At 39.3% G+C, this 21,883-nt stretch overlaps 1 protein-coding gene across 5 annotated transcripts in view; it reads right to left on the bottom strand.

The window, feature by feature from the left end:
- Positions 1-21,883, bottom strand: part of RBMS3 (RNA binding motif single stranded interacting protein 3) — a 704,809-nt gene that overhangs the window by 45,548 nt on the left and 637,378 nt on the right. The window lies entirely within an intron of this gene.

Genomic DNA, 21,883 nt, shown 5'->3' with positions numbered 1-21,883 from the left:
AATGAAACTTTCAAAAAGGATGTCATATTTGTATCCTCAATAGTTTGATTTTACATATACATATATACACACAAAAAATTACACATGGGAAGACAAATTGTATTACCAATTCTATTACACCCACTCAGGCCACAATGTTTTTTCAGTATGTGGATAGGTTTTTTTTAACATTTGAAACTCTCAGTGCAGGATTTATTATGGCAAATATCACTAAGAGTAACAGTGACTGGTTTTTAAACTTCCTATTCACGAGGAACATTTAATGAGCAATGAGTACAAACTTCTGTTATTAGCTGAAAATGGTTGCTAATTTTATTTTACTTAGGCAAACATGTTCCTAAAACAAGAAAAATGCTTGACAGAAAATTTTGCCTCCAGAGGCTTGTGCTTTTAAGTGGAGGTACAGAGAAGGTTGGTGACAAGAGAGCATGTAAGATGTTTAATGTAGTGGGCCCTTTCTCCCCCTGGCCCTCCAGTTTTCCATGCAAGGTGAGGCAGTCCCACCTGTCTGGGTGCTCCCCAAAGGCATGGCAACAGATGTGACCCAGTGTCTGACACACAGGGCTGCTGATCTCTGCTTTTCTGGCAAGATTCAGTGCATAGGTCATTTGCCAGGCACAGAAGGTGCTTAACTGGGTTTGGGGAGGAAAGTCCAGTGACACTTCTCCTGTGTGCACTTCTAGCCTTGACACTGCCACGGCCAGTGACAGGGCAGAAGCTGTGACAGTAACAGATGTGCTGTGTTTTGTCTCCTGCCCCAAAACCTGGAGGGACTTGCACCGTGTAAACTGTAATCTAACAGCTGAGCTGGATGAAAATATTCACTGATTAGAAGGACAAACACTGACACTGAGAGACATCAGAAATTATTAGGAACTGGCTATCAACAAGGGAAAAAAAACAAACCCAAAACCAAGAAGAAAAGTGGGCTGGTAATATAATCCTATGTATTAAGGTCATATTAGAGGTAAGATGACAAAAATGACACTCTACACAGTGAAGAAAATGGTATGGCTGTGTGTGGTGTTAACTCCACAAGACTAAAAGGACTTAACACAACCAGACTTAGGCAGAAATACCTGAAATAACTTCAGCATTCAAAACAGTGAGGTGATATCACTAAATGAAGTTCCAAGGACACATACTGAGGTGCTAGGGTGGGAGACAGCAGAGTGCTCCTCTGTGAGACCCCAAGTACTTGAGAGGACAAGTATGGGAACAACAGTTAAGAAATGGTTAGTATCAGGATGTTTCCCTGCAATTCTGAGATCAGACAGGCTCTTGTAAACCAGAATTTATAAGTGCTGGACACTACAAATAAGGCAGCCTCACACAGTTGCTCCTGGACTTCAGGTCAGCCCTTCCAATGTCAAGCCAAAGGGACCTCTTCAACATGAGAGCTAATTCCTAGGTGAGGCTCAAATCTAGGCTGCACTCTCAGAGCCACACTGATGGAAGGGCTGCCATGGAGCCCAGGTACACAGCTGCATGGGGTGGGTAGGAAGTCACCTTGAAATGCTGAGATTAATGTTGCTGTGTCATTCCTGAACTCAGCTACAAACACAATGTCCATCCTCCATGAGGATGCACTATGGTGCACTGCCATCTGCTGCCTATGTCTCAACTCCTTGTTGGCAGCTCCTGCACAAAGGAAGACTAAAGGTATGAAGGGTCTAAAAATTATGTCCTTTCCCTCCTCATACCATTTTTCAAATTTAAAAATTCTGGAAAGCTGATGAGGACCAGTCATATGCACATAATCTTCACAGGAATCCTTCTTATCCTACCTATTAGGAAAGACAGGTAACAGAAGATGCTATAAATGAAACTCTGGGTGAGTAAGGATGCTTTTCTAACGATGTGCTTCTGTTCAATAATAGATTTTAGACTTGAAGATGATAGACTGGGAAATCTTGTACTAATCCACTGTTCATGTTTTGTATCAATTCAATTCTAGATCACAGTGATTCATATCTATCTTTAAAACTAAAAATGCACCTTATTAGAAAGGTCAAATACAGAAATCTGTCTCTCTGTCATGTTCTGTTAGATTTGTAACCAGTAATGTTAAACAAAGCCCTTTCCCACACAGTAATGGAAAGACAGCCATTCTAGCCGGCCTTTCCTTTCATTTAAACCCCAAAATTTTCACAGCCTGTGTGTCCTGGTCCAGATCCCAAATGGCATTTCATTTTCTGGACTTGTAACTCCTTAGGGGAGGCTATGGATGGAATACACTCCATTCTGTATTGAGGTTTATCCTTTGACAGGTTAAAACTATCTACTGGCACTGCCAGCTCTGTGACAGTCCTCAAATCCAAGACTGAGGCATTTATTTCCAAGAGTGCCTTCTTACCTTCTATTCCATCAAGTCCTCAAATCCAAGACTCAGGCATGTATTTCCAAGAGTGCCTTCTTACCTTCTATTCCATCATTAAAAGTAACTCAAGACTATGCCTCACTCACGCCTCTACAAATTTTAAGCGTGATTTTTCTGACTTTAAAAACTCCAGACCAGCTCCTCCTTGGACTCTCTGCAAGCAAAATGTCACCAGCACCTGGATTTTGCTGCTCCTGGACAATCCACCCTGCTCTGGATGAGACACCATTCCAGTATGTACACTGTTTTGAACAACTGAGACTATTGGCACAATCTGGGCAAACTGTGGCTGCAGAAGTGTCCCAGCCTAAAACTTCTCTCCCAGACGCATGAGACCTCAAGAGGCCAGTAAAGGTGATGGCAGCAAGTACACAGAGCAGGTCCTTCAAAGGTAACTGTATCTAAATCTGGGAAGGTACAAATCGTATAGATAAAATCAAATTCAAGTCCTCAGCTATGTGTCACCAGTCAGAAAAAAATGGAGCCTAGACAGAGTAAACAGATTTTTTCAACTAAAAATCGGATATTTTAAGTTCTCCTTTACTTTAAGGTACTTCCAGTGAAACCAGTCTGTGTGTTAGAATAAACAATTAACATTTGTAAGTCTCCCTTCTACCAAAGATGTCAAAGTGTTTTAAATCCTGTGTGACATAAAGAGAACTCAGGAGCTGATCTATTATCAGTGTTCTGGAATGAGTCTGGATCTACATCTGACCTTTCCCGAGCCATTGAGTGTTCAGACTGGGGGGTGCATCTTGGGTCGTCACCATTGCAGGCCCAAAGAGAACAGGTGGTTCCATTTACACACACTAGTCCAAATTGATCAAGAAAACGATACATTTTAAGTCTTGATTCATGCTGAGCAGATTTGAAATAAATAAGAGAAAATGGCTTCTGAGTCTACTTTGCTCTACACTCCATTGTCTCTTAAAAGCAAATGAAAATATTGAGGAAAAGAAATTTAAAAGAAACCCATGTGAGTAAATATTCAGTGCAAAAATGGTTCAAATAGTCTAAGAAGGAGACGTGAAAAGTTCAGAAAGATGCAGATTTTGGCTATTATTAAGGCTAGAAAGAAGAGAAAGTAAGCAATCCAGCAAGGATTATTCTACTTTTTAAAAATATATCTTTACTGATTAAGAATGACTAAATTGATATATTTTCCCTTTTGTTTTCTGTCCAGATAAAGTCACTCTTGGGCAGAAATCTTCCTTATAAAGTTTCAGCCTAGAGCACATTTTTACAGCTGAGTTATTATCCTTAAAATACGAGTTCATACTGGAAATGCTGGCAGCCCTCTTAACTATTGTATAGCAGTGAGCACAGCTGTAACATGTTAAATATGCTGAAAGTACATGGGGGGAACAGAGAGCCTCAGTGCTGGGTCACCAGGTTTGGTCATTGCTGGGACTGAAAGTTTTATCAAGCAACAGCTGCTCAGTTCTGTTCAGGTATCAGCTACCCACAGAGAAACTGTCCACCACAGAGATACACCACTGTGACTGGGGATGTCCAACAGCCTTCCCAAGGGTTGGGAAAGGTAGGGAGCTGCATCTCCACAGGTTACTGATCAGGGAGAGGATTGCATGGTCCTTGGCCGGCATGCTGTTCTGCCTACAGAGGGTGTTTGCCTCTGGCCTATGGCTACTGGGTCTTCTCAGGGCACTCAGTTTTATCAGAAGGATGGTAACCACCAAAGACTGTTCCTTTTTCCAGATTAGTGAATGGACCACATCCATGCTATCACACTGCCAGTTTCAGAGGAATTGCCAAAGCAACATGGGCAAATGAAGTCAAAGTCTGCTGCTTCAGTTTTCTCTAAATGAATTTACCAGAGTAAATCAGGTCAGTTACTCTATTTTACTCTTATCCATATCCATGCTGCAGTAATCTGTACAAAAAGATTTTATTTATTACAGCTTTTATTTTGTACACCACCATTTCCCACCACCCACTGTGTACTAGTCCATGGGAATGTACAGCAAGCAGTCAGATCCTGACATACCCCAAAGATGTTTTTACTTCTTTGTGACTTTGTGGTTTCCACACACTGTCTGATTTGCAGAAGTTTAGGCTGAAATAAATTTTTTTTTGGGCAGCTTTCCTGAATTTCTTTCAGCTATTTGAGTATTGTAGAGGTGTTCCGTTTTCTCAGGAAAAAAAAAATCTTTATGTTTATTTTCTCTGGCATCTAAAAATTAACTACTATTGTGGTCAACAGTAATTTCAGAGGTTCCACGAATGAGCCAAGAAAGAGCAGTTCAAGTTTTTTTCAAAGTGATTTTCTAAATCCTACCTGAAGTAAATTCTCCAGGTTACAAGGCAGCTGATGGGAGTTGCCTACTACCAAATGCTCTGAAAATGCCTCAGACAACAGAGAGCACCTTGCTCTGGAGCCAGAGAGGAATGAGCTGGTGAGTCACTGTTGTGGTAAATGTACCAGAGTGAGTCTTTGACCCAAAGTGGATGACCAGCCTTCCATGAAGCACTGATCAGACAGCTGAGTCTGCCCTGAGTTCAGTAAGATGTCTTTCACATGATGGTAAGAGGATGCTTTGGAGGAACAAATCATTGAGGAAGCTAGAGAAAAGAAGGCCAGCTGGATAGTACACACATATTGCTGAGATGAACAGTAAGTTATTTGGAAAAAAAAAAAAAACACAACTCTGAAAGAGCATAAAACATCCTGTGAATCCAGGTCACATTTGGCACATAGTTGTGACCAAAAGAATAAAAAATTTGAGCTGTCAAAAGGAATGTTTCCACCATATTTCAAAATGACATATAATTTCAGAATTTATCTAAATTTGAAGGAGAAAAAAGAGCTTAAAATTAGTTCAACAACCCAGAAATGAAAACAAAGAGATTATAGATATTTGGTCTTTGTTCTTCTTCTCACCCTTTCCTCACTCCCTAATTTCTCTCTGGGAGTGGAGTCAAAACAACATTTTCACAACTTTTTCCATGTCACTACTCTCTCCGTCTGCACATTTTCACTTGAAGACAAGTTTTAGAGCTATTATTTGATTCTGCCCACAAAGCCAAATTTTATTATCCACAGAGTATTATATATGTAATAGTCCTGTCAGTCATAGCCAGAGGCAAAGGGTAGCCTCAGAGGTAAAGGAAACAAGAAACATCCAAAGGAAGATAAATAGGAATGAGATGATAGGCAAATGGCTAATACTCCTATCTTTTGTTGAGAGCTGTGGATAGAAAAAAATAGTCCTCTAATTAATTCCAGAGTGACAGGGACTCGAGAGCCGGGTTCTGTGCACTGCATGCTTGTGAATCTTCATTATATGTGAAACCCCTTCCTCCAAAAACCAAACAAACTCTTGTTTTGTCTTTGACATCAAAAGATGCATAGTAACTAACAACAGATGTTCTGATAAACTCCAGTAGAAACCAACCTCTTGGCAGCCACATTTCTGTTCTGCAGTGACTTCTCCAGTCACACAGAAAATCCACTTGTGGGACTGAAAAATACATGAAATGGTTTTCTGCTAGTATTTCCTGTGGTATTTTCTGTTACTATCAAGGAACTGCAGCATCATGAAGGACCATCTTCTGGTGTTTCAGTTCAGGGTCACTGCAGATGATTATGGATTCAGGGAAGTAATGCAGAAGTGCACTGCTTGAAGAGGGAACTAGACGAGGCAAAAATTTTAGCAGAAGCTAATTGCAATTTCAGTGGTTCAAACTTCTGTAATCCAACAATCACAGTAACATACAGATCTTAGTGAATTCGAAAAATTTGGCTTGAAATCCTGAACCTTCTGAAATTAATTATGGTTTGTCATCAACTACCAGTATTTCACATTGTTTTAATCCTCTGAGACAGATGCCAAGCTGTACATCACTATGCAGGTATACAAAAGATTTTTATAGCACAGACAGATTTTCATTAATTAGTTATGTCTAGCAGAGATGATTCTGCTCTTGTTTTCAGATTCAGATTGTAATTCAGTGATTTTTGGGTTTTTTTCAGTAATCCAATTGTAAATTTTGTGGCCCTATGCTGCCTGTAAACTTGTTTAACCTAGAAACAAAATTTTGTTTTCTGGCAAAACAGCCATCTTTTCAAGAAGCTGAAGTAATTAATAAAGATAAGGACAACCAGCCTTGGAACAGGAAAGAATCAAATCTAATAAAAATTTCCAGTAAGAAACCATCTAATAAATACTTGTTATGCACACTGAGAAGGATCCTTAGGCTGAAATGTTGCCATAAATTATTCATATGGAAGTTTTGGACTGTAAACAAATTTATGAAGATAATGATCTCTTTGCAATTCATGAACAAAAGTGGAGGGAGGGGTCAATCCCAGAATAAACTGCGATGTATAAATCCACCAGCTGGAGGTATAAAGTACTGATGCAGAGATTCACTGCAGAAATTGTAAAATAATCCCTGTGTGTTTTCTCCTTCCAGAAAGACAGCTTTGAAGAGCAACTGCAGAGCCAAATAATTTAGTGTATCCTCATTTGCTGTTCTTGACCAGAGCAGTAATCACAAGTTAGAAATCAAAGTCTTTGGACTATAATGGGTGAATCAAATGAGAACTGTGCACAGCATTAGCCTGTGCCTGCTTAAAACTAGCAGCAAGCAAGCGTGAAACCTTCGTCAGTACAGACCGCAAGGGGTTGTTGCAACTTTGGGAAACACTGATGTTCATTTTTGTTTGATGTACCAAACTGCTTTTCCTCAATTGAGGATTCATACTGACTGACTAGGTGGTTTAATAAGCTGAATGAATTTCAAAATGGCAAAGTTTACTTCCAGTACATTTATTTAATGGCTGAGGGAACTGATGAAAGGGAAATAAAAATCTGATGAGGAGAAAAAAAAAATTAGTCTAGAATCTAGACTCCCCCAGGACAATTTCTTGTGCTTTGTATCCTCTGTACTGACAGACAACATATTTGCTTTCTAGCTAATTATCAACAAGACTAAAATTTTACATCTTTGATGTGTATGAGATCAAAGAATATTAGGAAATAAAAGTAAGATTAACATAATTGTCTTGTACAGCTATAATAAATTATGACTACATATACAATCAGACACCCCGCTCATCGGGAAGGCATAAACTAGAATCAATTGAACTATACAAGAACCTTGTTTAATTTTGTTTCCTCTGCAGTTTCTCACCTCTTTTGACACCCACCACTGGATCCCAGATGGAAAGCCACAAAAGAGGACCCCATCCCAGCGGCCTATCTGAAACTCATGAGATTCACAGAAGCTCCTGTTTCAGTTGTTGAGCCTTAAAAAAACAGCAGCCTTGTGCAGACATGGCAGGTCACCAGCAGGGGATGGACGAAAAGATTTCCAGGTCCAAAATCACATATCCCTACCACATGCTTGATCTAAAGGATTCATTTCTGTTTAGGTTTTTTACTTTTTTACTAGCATTGTCTACCTAGTGTGCTTACACAGACTGGGCATCCAAACCTCTTTGGGAGCATTTTGTGGTAGTGCAAACTTTTTCTATTATGTATCTAGGACACAATTCTCATCCATCAAATCCGTGTGACAGCACGCTCAATTTAGGAAAAAAGAAAAAAAAAGAGGGGAACCAATGCTTTGATGTATACCTGCATCTAATTCATCATTACCATGGCTTAAATAATGAACACATTATTTTAGGAGTGTTACATTTTCTTTAAACTGTCCATGAGAACAATGCTGCCCTATAATAATTGATAAACACCTAGCTTTGATTGATTTGTCTTCAGTCTTAATACACACAGCATGTTTGTTTACTCCATAAATATCTTAGTATTCCTACTTCCTCACCCGCTCGACCATGAGGAAAAAAAAATCAAAGGCAGCCAAAAGCATCTGCCTTGTAAGAGTAAAATGGGGTGGGAATGTTTGGATTGCTCTGGCTCATTAAGGTGACGTGAAAGGTCTACTTCTGGCTAGGAGCTGTGAGTTATTCCTTCAAGCAAAAGCATTTTGAAGGTTTTATTTGTCATCAGGTGGCAGTGACAATGAAAAACGTCTATTGCACTTCAAGACAGCTGGTAATAAAGCTGCACAGGGAACGACTGACAGAATAACTATACCACTGTAGCTTCTAAGTTTTTACAGCCACTCAGCTGGAGTTATATCATTGCATTAAAAGTGGTTTAGGGTATAAAAAACATTTGATACAGAGGGGTTGTCTCCCTCCCCATTGCTGTATGAGGAATCAGTGCAACAAAATTTGGGTAAAACGGTCTTTTGCTTAATTTAATTAATTGTTTCTACTATGTAGTTTTGCTTTAGTTCACACAAGGGCAAGCCTAAAAATGTTTCTGACTTTCTGACAACTGCCTCATTCAGCACCCTTGCAAGCAGCTCGCAACAAATCCCAGTCTTCAAAGGCACATTGTTTTTGTTTGTTCTCATTGTAACAGATGTTTTGTATCATGTACTTCAATGAACTAATTCATCTGCAGAGGACCGCCTACTCTGGCTGGTGTGCGTCCAGCTGTGGAAATAGCTCAAGTGTCATCTGTGACCACTTTCATTCCATTCTTCTGACCTCACAGGATCTCAGTGACCGCATCCAAACCCATTAAAAATAAACAGACCTGAGAACATCCTTTTAAAAATTTTCCAGCGGAGGAGTACTGCTACTCTAGGCAGGAAGCCTTTCTGGAAAGAATGTAACTGAAGCTGAAGGAAGATTCACTCAGCTCTGGAAATCTCCTCCAAAACATGTTGCTTTTATCATATGAACTACCCAATCAATATTAAGAGGCACAAGACCAATGTCAGGTGTGATTTTGATGGAGCTGAGAGCTTCTGACTAACTCAGTGCCATTATCTATTAGCCTGAGTACCAGACAATCAATCACCACTTCTGCTCTAAATGTACTGAGCTCCCATTAGAAGCTGCAAATACCATGAGGCTACTTCATCTCAACACACTGAGCCCTTTTATATACTGTGGTTCTACTGTAATATATTTCTGAAGTAGAAACAAAATCAATCTGAATTGCTCTGGAGTGGAAGCATATCCCATTAACAGCTGTGCACCAAGACTAAAATGTATTAGCGGATAAAAAATAGTTTGCGTCTGTATGAAGACAATTACTGCTTTCTTAAAAGTGACCAAATAAAACATCCAATAGCAATAAAGAACAGACTTTCTGAAAATGCCTTTAAAATCAGTTGGGATCACTTCATCACAAGTCAAAACATGCCTGGGATGGTGCAAGCATTCCTTGATTAGCTTCCTTGGAAGCAGGAGCAACAAGTTGCTTTCTGAATTTCTTGAGAAGCTGACTGCAGTTTTCCACAGGAAATAAGTAGCTCCTGATAAGATGCTGATCATACACTTCAATACTGGGTCCACTGTATTTGCTAATTACTTTCAAACCACTTAGTCAAGTCACCCATTAAGAGGAAATGATTCAATTGCAGATCCACTGAACTGAGAAACTCGGTGACCAAAACTCCTTGTGGAGCTAGAATTATCCACCTGTGTAAGAGTGCTCACAATACGTCAAACCAAGTAGTTAATTTTGGTTTTGAGAAGCAACTATGGCTGTAGTTAATTAGACAGCTTGGAAGGATTTTTAATATTGTACAACACCAATTACTAGAGTATTTCAGAAACATTTCAGAAGCCTTTAAAAACCTTCAGGAAAATTAGAGCCTTACATCAATCATCAGAACCAATTCATCACTTTCAGGAAGTTGCATTCCCAAGCCCCTTATTCTACAGAGAAAATGTTAAAACTTTCTGGCAACTGTCCTATATTTCAAAGATGGTAATTCATCTTCTCACTTCAGTTCAGGTGTATTCATAATAAACTTGCTATTTGGGTATATCTAGGGGTCAGCTGCTTTAAGGTCTAAGCAGATCTTGCAGAAGGCATGAACAGCTGGCTGCAGCTCGTGACATTTTCTGTAGTTCCTAACTCAGAGGTCAACAAAATGGGCTTACTCACAGCGATACTAAAGAATTTCACATTAATTTTCACTCACTTCACAGTAACTCATTAAATGGAAATACCTAGGGTACAACTGGGTGCCTGACAGAAGACTCTTTTGGGATTTTAGTCTTTGTCACATATTCTAGCCTTCAGCTGATTTTGCTGTTGCTTAGTTTGTTTGGCTTGGGCTTCTACTTTGGAGCATGTCAGAATGATAGATAGCATTCTTTGAAATAGAGAAAATACTTCTCAGAGGGAAATCACCACATTTGAGTAAAACTATTGTCCTTCAGCACATATAACATACAAAAGCCTGTGATGCTCCTATGACTTATACTGGATATTGGAATTGTCAACGTCAAAGAGTTCTGTCCCTTGTATTTATCCACAGGACTTTAACCAGCACCAAAGAATTAACATGGCTTTTTATGCTGTGAGAAGCAGAACAAATATTGCATAATGCCTGGTTACATATTGTCCCAGCTTGGCCAAGCAGATGAAAGGAAACAGCAAAGCACAGTCTCATACTTCACTCGATACAACAGCACTCATGGCACGTTTCTACTTACTCCTCCACTTGTCTGTTGAACAAAATAACAAAAAGAAGCTCACACAGGATTCAAATACATTGCATATTGTGGAAGCAGGCAAATATCACCACAAACAGATCACTGCTAATCACCACAGCCCACACTCTCAGAGCCATGACCTGTATCACTGATTTTTATCTGAAAGACAGATTTGAATGGCATGTAAAACTCTAGGAAGAATAAAAAATGTAGACATTTTAAATATTGTGAGGAAGTTCTCTTCAATGGTGGTACTTGAAACGTCCCAAGCTCTATTACAAGATGTTTATAATGAGTTCACCTGGCTTACACGCATGTCCAATTATTTCTTTTTTCCTGAATGGATGCAGTTACACACATTGGTATATTTCTATTATCCCAGTGAAAACATCCATGGTTACTACCACTGAAGTGTGAAGTCCAGAATCTCAAAGACATGCACATCATCTGTGTGGGCCAAGTGAAATGTTTCTCAGGGTTGTAGCCAAGCCTGAATGGTGCCATCCAAGGATAAATTATCTTGCTTTTCTATCCTGGACAGTGGAGGCAAAGCAAAGGAAAGAGCCAAACTAGTATGGAGTTCCCAGGACCTACTCCAGGTCCATGCTTTTAACACTGGCATGGATTGAAGGTATGTTTGCTGTGTGAGTCCAAATCTGAGCTCTGAGCCATAACTCTTCTCTGGGCAGCAGCAGCAGTACCAGGACTCCCTTCCAAAGACCAGATTCTCCCACCATTACCATGCTCTAACCAGCTGCCTAAAATTTGCTTTATAGTCATCTCCTGGTAGAACCAATAGCCCAAGGTGTTGAACGCCTGTGAAGACTTAGGTTGAAATGTTATAAAACTGGGTATCAAGCGAAAGCTGATGATGTGAATAGGGTGTTACTGTCTGCAGAAAGCAGCATGAAACCAGGGGAATTGCACAGGTCTTTCACTTCAAATTTTTCTTATTCCTGCGCTGTTCCTGAGGCAAGATGTGGCCTGTCACAGCTTTAGCTGTCATGATGAGTGTCTTTGCTTGCTGCACTTGGAGGGGAGTTAGCAAGGGAGCTAATACAGCTTAGCTACTTCCACAGATACAAATCAGTGAGCTGGGGTTCTGCATCTGCTTGTCTATCAGAAACATTCAAACTGCTCCTGACAAATGTCCACCCCTTTCTCTCCCTAAAGAAAGAACTGTGACAAGCACCAGGAAACAATCATTGCATCAAACACTTCATCCTCATTTAAAATAAGTACATCTAGAGCAATCCTCTCCTTTCCACAAAAATGACATGGCCTGCCAGCAGGAAGAAATGTCAGTGGTGGAATGCATACAACAACCATGCTTTTCCTGGAACACTGCTTGTCCTCCTGGACCACTGAACTCTGGCTTAGCCAGGAGCAGCTGTGGCAGTGCAGATGAACCAGCTTTGCAGTGGTGAGTCTCTTCCCCTACCTGCCTACGGAAAATACACTTCTAGCCACAGCCCTGTCAGATGTGGGACATCTGTGAATGTGACACCCACCCCCACCTTCTTGGCTAGAGGCAGGCAGTAGACCAGTAATTTCCAAAGCTGCAAAAAGGAGTTTTTTATTGATAGTGCTAAAGAGGAAAGCTACCAAGCTGGGAGCTGACACAGACTCACATCCTGTGTGGATTGGGCAAAGAGGGGGTGCATAATGATTTGCAGAATGCCGTACGGTAAAAGTACAAAGGCTGTTTGAAAGCAGGCTCTGTGCTCTGTGAATCATATGCAGCCCTCTTGTCCCACCACAGTGATCAGTAGCAGGGTGTCAATCCTGTGATCCTAAGCTTGAAGTTGAAGTAATCATCCAAGTTATCCCAGACTGAACCCCCCATGAGGACTCCACACTCTGTGAGTTTACAGCATTTTTAGGAGGCAGAAACAGACAACTGATAATGAGGAATGCAATTGTGTTCCTGCTTTGGGATGTGCACGTATGGTTTGCCATGCATAGAGAAAAGATAACTTCCACTCAATTGCTCACTCAGAAAAGCACAATGGTGAAAGGCTACACCTGGGCTTTGGGGTGGATGTTACAGACAGGGTCCCTCCTCAGCAAGAAGACCTGCAGTGACATTACAAAATATCTCAGGTAGCTTATGTAAAAGGCACAGATTGGGAAAGTCTGTCCAGCAGATATCCTTTAACAAAAGCTTGTAGTCAGTAACAAGAAATGAAAAATTGCATTTAAACCATAAAAAGAAGAAGTGAGATTTCAGCCCCTAATTTCCAATTTCTTGTTAACAATAGGTCATTTGATAAGAGAACCTACTCTGCTGGAAGTGCATCTCTTTGACAGGTAGTCTAAAGGTAGTGATTTCACTAAACAACAACTTGGCACTCCTTCAAAATTCTTCAGATTCTGTTGATCACTGTGTTACACAACTCATTCTTCATCAATCCACTATGAAACAGCCAAAGAATGTTCAGTGTCTATGCTATTACATTTCACTATTTGTTTTCTCAGTCCTGTAAGAAAGAGGTTGAAACCTTCCTCTCAACAGCACTGCAGATACCACTGACTCACAAGAGGCTTTGTGGCAAACACTGCTGCATGCATGGACTTAATCCTAATGCACACCACCTTGAGAGGAAAACAAGGCCACAAGGTTACAACCTGAAAACTGTAATTAAGCAATTACTCCACTTCAATGGGACTAAAATCAGTTTAGGAAAGATATACATTATTTGCCTCTGTACTGCAAAGTTTAGGTCAATATTATATTCTTTCTAAGGACATTGGAAATTAAAAGAAAGCATTTTACCAGTTAGAAATGAATGTAAAATACTGTTAGACTTGACTACATTCAATACTTTCAATAATAAGTTACTACTTATGGTATCTTGAATGTTTCTAACTTCCAGAATGTCAGACCACAGCCTACATTTATACACTGAGATAAAAAAATAAATTATTAGCATTGCCTCTGCAAAAACGATTTTAAAATAATTATGTTAGTAAGATGTTTCAGCAGTTACAGTTGAGAAGGTGCTAATTAATCAGCTACTTACTCAGACCCTTCAACAAGTATATCAGAAATGAACACAGAAGGGAGGAAAAAAAGGGCAAGAAAATGCTACATTTGGAGGGCAGAAATAAAATTCACTAAAAGTCTACCTGAGACTTTGCAAATGATATTCAAACACATAACAAAAGGTTTCTTACATAGATAAGTGAAAACCAAGGAGAGAACCCAGAGGTTGGCTCCCCATGCAGGGCAGATGGGGGACGCACTTCAGAAGGAGCCCCAGCTGAATAAGGACACTCTCTCACTCTCTCAATTTCCTACCTGAACCAGCAGACAGCAGAGGCAGCACTCAGAGAGTGAGTGTTTGGGCAGAAAAATGAATACAGACAAAGGAGATGAAAAACCCAGAGAAGTCACTGAACTCAAGGTGAATTGAGGAAGCAGGACTGGATCATCTCTATTGCAGAGCTGGAACATATGAGCACAAGTCCAGTGGCCAGGACTAAAGGATATTAATGAAGATAGAACATAGATAAATCAAAGATAGATCTAGCTAACCTCATTTTTAAAAATAAAATAACCTATTTTCTCAACAAAGGACATGCAGCAGATCTAAACTCTCTGAAGGTCAATAAAGTATTTCAGGCAGTGTTACAGCCAGAAATTACTAAACTTTGGGGATGATAAAGGATTAACTAAAGCAGAAATGATAACAGGTTGTGCTAAAAGACAAGCTATACTACTTCAGTGGGAGGGTCACTAACATCTCCCTCAGGATTGCTCTCATCCAATGCTTTTAATAATTCCCTTGAATAATATTTGGGGAAATTGCAAAGTTGTAAGGCACATTAAGTTAAGTGGCAAATTAGAATACCACACAGGAAGGGCTGGACTAAACAGAGCAAGGCACAAATTCATCAAGTCAATCAGGCTAACATGTTGTTTCCTTTATCATGTAGTAGCATCTGCTGGAAACATGGAAGAAGGAGAAAACTTGGGTATCTCAGTGAATTTAGGACGACAGCATTACCAGTCATGAGCACAAGGGAAGAAAGGTATTTTACAATGCAGCAAAGTCGTCCCAGAGAAGAGAAGGAAGTATTAAAGCTATTTGCACAAAAGGCTTGAATCCTGTGAGCATTGGCTGCCCCAAAAAAATGAATTCAAAGTGGAATAGATCCAAAGAAGGGTCATTGTTGCAGCCAGAGGTATAAAATCCTTAGATTACTGCAAATGAAGTGATGTTAACATAGTTAACCTAAAATGAAAACGCAGGTAACATTTTTGTCTATAAATTAATGTGGCGAACATTGAGATAGGACAACAGTTACTGAATGTAGGAAGAATGTTTGACCAAGAACAGATGGAGGCAAAATGAATTGGAGCACCTTTAAGTTGAAATTAAAAACTGAATGCTAAGCCTCAGAGCAAAGGTGTTTTGAAACAAACCTCCTGATAGGATTATCAAGAGGCATAAAATCAAAGTATTTAATCAGGTTTTGCAAGGGATTATGTAACATGCCACTGAGATTAGCTCAGTTGGTTAGAGCACGGTGTTAATAATGCCAAGGTTTTGGTTTCAATCCCTGTTTGGGCCATTCACTGAAGAGTTGGACTTGATGATCCTTGTGGGTCTCTTCCAACTCAGAATATTCTGTGACTCTATGGTTCCTGGATACCGGAATTTTGAATCTTATAAACTGGCGACTAAGTCCTTAGAGTACATTATTATAATTTTTTTACACAAGTCCTGCACTAGAAAAAATCATGATGCAGTTGTAAGTAATACATAGATTAGCTAGTTTTCCCTACTTATGTAAATTGGTCCTTGAATACACTTGGCTGTAACATAATGGTAATTTATGGAAGTGCTGTTGTTCCAAGGATTAAGAAGGTGCCAGAGTCTCCTTCATCAGCTTATTGCTGCAGGCATGATTCTCTTCTAATTCTTGCTGTTTCACACCTATGCAATTCAATTTTCTCAAGTGAAGTTAACTCTTGATTTATACTGGTAAAAATCAGATCCAATATTTCCTTTTGTAGCATTTTAAAAATTAACATGAAAATCTTGAACCCTAATAGCATCACTGTGAGGATGTGTTTAGAGGCATCAGTCAATATAGGCCCTTGTTCCACCAGACTTTTCACAAACTTCTACTAAAAACTATTTAGCACTATGACAGTTTTATAATTCAAATAGATTGGGATTTGAAAAAAGAAAAATCTGAAACTGAGCCTAAGAGAAAGATGTTTTCTGCAAGGTCAAAAAGCTGATCAGTGGCAGATGAAAAAGTGTCTGTCACTAAGTGCTCTAAGCCTACATGTATTCTTTGAAGCCAGTGTGAGGAAAGGCAGGCTCAGGTAAAAAAGGTACTACAGCAAGGAAAAATACAGCTATAAAATACATCTGTAGCTAAACAAATATGCATGATTTCTATTTGGAATTTTCTTTCAAAACCAGTTGAAGCCTCTGGAACAAAACCTCAAATGAATACCATATTTAAAAAAAATAGTAAATTAATTAACCTTGAAGATTGCACTTTGATTCATACATAATTTTCTTCCTATTCAATTGTTTATAAAAGGACATCTTGTCAACAGCCCAAAACTTGACTTGATCCTTCACTAACAAGAATTCACCTTTACAGCTTTTACAGGTTGTGCCAGTCTTTATAAATCCTATTTTGCAGTTATCACAGTTAAGGTGCTGCCCTGGCATTACTCTACTTGTAAATCACAGGCTTTCCTCAAAAATCCTCTTCTGGGTTTGCAGAACCCCAGAACCTGTTTCCTTCTCCAAAGCTGCCCAATGCTTCTTCTGTAAATGGAAATGCAGATTTCCTGCAGTTGTAGGGATGGAGTTTGGGAGGCAGAAAGGAGATTCAGGTCCCCTTCCACTGGTGAACAGTCCTCTGGTAACATCTTGTATTCTTAACTGCACTATGGAAATGAGAACCACATCTCCATCATGGGAAAGGCACCCAGAGATTATTCCCAGCCTTGCCCCCAACTAGTGTGAAACCTCTGTGCTCTCAGACCACAGAGCACATTCAAAGCCCTTTGCTGTCTGTGGCAGATGAAAATTGTTGCCTTTCCCTTCCACCATCACAGAACCTGCATGTTTGGCAATTGCACCACACGACCACCTTTGCTAAAAGCACGCTGGGGTCCGGCTTACGACGCGCACGTCATCTGATTTGTTGTAAGCCAGCAGAGGAGAGCGCTCTCTGTGGAAGGTGGGTAACATCAGCACCAACTGCAAGACAGCAGACAATGCTAGGCACAAAATAAGAGAAAGGTTCATGATGGAGGGTAAATTTGAGAGGACTGTAACACACCCATGTCACACACCTCAGCCTGTTCACTGCGCACTTAACCAGAATACATCACATAGGGCAAAATACCTGATGGTGAGCTAAATTCACCACTCTGCTGAGCCTGTTACTCTCTGCAAACTGATTCATCTAATTCTTGGCCTATCATTAATAGCATACATTTACACAGTCCACCACTCTCTCCTGATCCTATCACAATCTGCCTACTTACTAATCCACCACCTGGTAAATAAGTAACTTGACCAGTGCTCACCAAATTAGGAATTTTTGCTCAAAATGGCAAACAAAACATATGAATCTTACAGATTTGTGTTCAGGATTTTCACATTGTGTAAATCTAAAACTTGATGAAAATGCAAATCTCCATGAAAACAGAGTTGTTACATATATTAATAGGAGATAAATTAAGTATTGCTGATATTCTTAGATGATGTACACAGACTGGGAAAAGTGAAAGCATGAAAGCAGAATGCAGGTTTTGTACAAAATTAGGCATTGATTTTTTTAAAAATGCACTACATTCTTCCACAGAAGGTACTCTAATGTCTATTGATTAATAACTATCTTTTTAAAAAATAGGCCCCTTTGATAAAACTGCTTTTAAACAGCTGTTGTATTAAGGTTTTTCTTGACAATGAAGGTTGACGGGTAAGGTTGCATCTTTTTTGTTAAAAAGAAATCAATATTCCATAACCTCAACCAGAATTTCCTGGCTTCAAGAAACTCTGGGGAACCTTTCAAATTTAGTGTCAGCTGCCTTCTTTTCCAAATATCTTTTTCACTTATGTTTATAGATTTATATAAACATAGACATTATGTTTTTTTCCACTAATGTAAATGTCTTTAAACAAACTGATGGTTTATACATTTAGTGTTCATGCTATCTGTAGAATATTGGAAAGAAAAGAAAATTTGACTAGAGGTCTGAAGTCTTTTTAGGATAAAACAGCACACCACAAGTTCCTCAAATGCAAGGGCTTGTCTACTGGAAACATTTGTGGTTCTCCTGTCCATGTTTTCTAAGTGAATCCATATGTGGTGTGTCTTGCTGCCATCACAAAAAAATGCTCCATTTCACTAGGGGGCTCTAACAGAGTGTCAAAAAATGTTGGCAATCAAACTTAAATGTATCTTTTTCTGGCATTCACATTAATTTCTACAACAGCAGAACAAAGGACTGGAGCAATACTTTGATATGATTCCAGAAGCATTGTATAATCGGACTTAAAAACTGCTACACTTGAGTAGGAGATGCAACTTGGCTGAATCTCTTACACCTGTTTTCTTTTAGAGGTCTAAGTTAGTTGAACTCAGACACTGCTTTTCTGTCCTGGGTACTCTCCCCAGAACAACAACACCTGGCACTAAAGGAGATCAGCAAGCACATGCTCACCAGCCAATGAAAAACCTGTTCAGGTAGCACTGAGACAACATCTGTGTACACTGGGTGCTGGGTGAGGGGGAGGCAGAACTGACCTCCTGTGAGCCTGCCTGCCCCAAAGGAACATTGCCAATTACTGCCTTGATTATCAGAGTTATAGAATTTGCAGTCCTTGATTTTCTGCCTCGGGAAACACTGGAATTAAAATTGCTCAGCAGAACTTTGTCGCTGACATTTGGTTAGTTATTTCAACCTCTAAACACTTTAGCCTTAAGAGTTCAAGTAAGTTCATGTTCAAAGGATCTCTTAAAAACACACAGCTAAAAGTTGAAAGACTTGCTAAAGATTCCAATTTCTAAGGATTATTTCCTGTTTACTTTTCATACCAGCTAGATGAATTCTCACATTTCATCTTGGAGGCAGGACTCAACTGTCTGCAGAGGATATATTTTGTTTTCTTACACTCAACCAGGCAAAATCAAGATAGATTCCTGGCTCTGTTTACTAAAAAGGTAGAGCAATAAACGTGAGGTAGAGAAAGCTGTCTTGGGAGAGGGATGTGGATTGGAGCACAAGGAACTTCTTTGTTCCAGAGTGTAGGAATCAAAACACTGAAACTGCTGTGGTATTTTGGGTATTATCCAAAGCAGCAGAGTCACTAGTGAGAAAATGAAAACTGATCCATTCCAGTTGAACAGTTTGTACCTTTTATGCTACTACACTCATGCACAACAATCAAGAGGCAAGAATGTGGAGCCCTTATTCAGCCTTGCTTCTCACCAAGCTGGAGTTTTACACTGCTTATGAAAAAAGACACGTTTTTGTTGGTGCTTTTAAAGACAGACGGATTCCATTCAGCCATGAGCCACAGGAAGGATGACAGAAAAAAATAATAAGGGTGTTTGTTAAGACACTGACCGCTCTAGAAGGACGCTAAGGGCTTGAGAAACTTCCAGAACAGAAGTTCTCCCCAACATACTTTATCATTATAATTTATCTATATCTTTATAGTGGTACATTTTTCCATATGCTGCTCTGCTTACAGCCTTCCTGCTGGCACTGGCATACTCCTTCTCCAGCTATTACGTAGAAACTATTCCAGACTGACAAGAACATCTATCTGCGCATACCCAGTGATTGCACACAGAGTTTTACTTGGAAATAAAAGAGGATAAGAGTAAAACCAGTCTGTACATTGAGCCTTAAGGTAGCGTATTTCTGTTGGATCACTAAAAAAATTGCCTTTGAAGAAGAAGAATACATGTATTTTTTGTAATAAAGATTTGAATCAAAATGGTTTTTAAAAATGCCCCTATCAGTAAAAAATGAGACTGTCTACATGTGAATTGACGTGTAAACATGTTTTTCAAAGTATCCCCATAACTTTCAAACAGCCTTCAGGGACTACAGGAAAAACATGGTAATATGGCAAATGTTATAAGCCTCAGAATAACTCTTATCCCATTTATGTTTTCATTCTGTCATCACTATCTGTCTATCCTTATCCTGAGGCAGTAATGAAAAATATGACTTTTGTTTCAAACACAGAAGAGTAAGCACTGTACTTTGAAAGATATAGTTAACTAAACTGAGCCTGGACTATCATCAGTGCATTAAATGTTTTGCCAATTTTAATCCAAACTCACACTGCTGTAACTCTTTTGGAGCTTGTCTTCCATTAAAACTGTGGAGACCAACCAGAGCACGTGGCAAAGCAATGAAACTGCCAAATTTTAGGTATTCTTACTTTGACACAGTGAAAGCAATATGGGAAAAAGTGGTGAAGGTTCAATTCACAAAAGATGCATATTTCAAAAGTGTCTGAATCACACATGATCCTCCGGGTAGATTTTCATCATGTCTACATGATTCAGGAATACTGCTTTCCAAAACCCTGAAGGTTGTGTAAGCATTAAGATGTGAGAAATTTTCATGCACGACCCTACTATGCCAGCAGAAGTTTATTTTCAATAATACTTATTGAGAAATAGCAATGCTACCTCAATCTATTTGATACTATTTTTCCATGGCTCTTGGAATAAGACCAGCAAAAAACCACTGATAAGCAAAAATAAAACCCCTCTAAAAATTGTATCTGCAGTTGTTTATTAGCAACATTCTACAATATCAGTTCTATACCTGCAGTGTCCTTGACTGTTCATCTGTCTTTCTCCTTTTAGGACAAAAATGTTCTGACTATTGTTTTCTTACAAAATGTAACTTTGGTTGTTTTCTATTTTTAAGGGTATCACAGAAATAAGAAGACAAATAAGGCTAAGGAGGGAGACCAGTATACTCAAACATTTTGAGTTAATATATATGTCATTTTTGTTTGTTAGGGTCAGAGGTTTATCTGGTTGTAGTTTAAAAGCTATAGAGGAAGTGGAGATACAATCTTTTACTCTAGTGGGCTTTTTAATCCACCAAGTAAATGGATACAGAATGCACACATGCACGTATCAGGAAAATGTGGCAGAAATTTATATACAAAGGGAAATAAAGGACAAAAATGTCTGACAGGCCAAGCTACTGCAGGGAATATCTCTGAAGAAAGAGCTTTGTATTTGCTGCACAGGGAGGCAGGTGGGAAGGGAGATGAGATGGGCAGGCAGAGGAGGGACAGACAGACACAGGATGGTAGTGCTGTGCAGCACAGCTCTTCCCTCCTGTCAGCAAGGCTGCCAGTCTGGGAGAACACTGCCCTGCCTGTGCTCAGCACGCTGAGTGAAAAACCCCCTTTGTCTCCTCCACAGCATGCTCTGCCCGTCTTTTTGTCAGGAGGGACACTACGTGCTGTTAAATTATACATAAATATCAAGAAGGACTTTCTGTTGGAAATGAAAAGCTAATCATCCAGTAACATGATTTAGTGGATACTTATAATCAAAACAAAGAATTAACCACCACTGTTTGAGCAATTCAAACTGTGCTTTCTGTATGAGTTCATCTCTACTGACAAAGAATAATAGAGGCTTAACAAAATGTTCTCCTTCCTGGGGCAAGGGGAATGTAACATTTTTCTGCAGTGGTGTCCATTGGGACATCACATGCCACAATCAATCACCTCATAAAATATTATGAAGTAAAGTGGTGGCAATTTAGATAACAGCATGGAAAACTAGCTTATAAGAAGAAACAGAAAGCTAACCAAATTGGAAAGTTCCCAGTTTGATCAGCTCACAGGATTACCAAAACTCACACCCTTAATTCTGCCAACTTTATTGTAATCTTTTCTTTTCTGTTTTTTTTTTTTTTTTTTTTTTTTTTTTTTTTTTTTTTTTTTTTTTTTTCTGGCTATGGAGGT

This window comes from Melospiza melodia, chromosome 1 (assembly GCF_035770615.1).
Source record: "Melospiza melodia melodia isolate bMelMel2 chromosome 1, bMelMel2.pri, whole genome shotgun sequence".
Classification (NCBI taxonomy): domain Eukaryota; kingdom Metazoa; phylum Chordata; class Aves; order Passeriformes; family Passerellidae; genus Melospiza; species Melospiza melodia.
The sequence above is the reverse complement of the archived record's forward strand: the minus strand, read 5'-3'. Positions and strand labels throughout refer to the sequence as shown.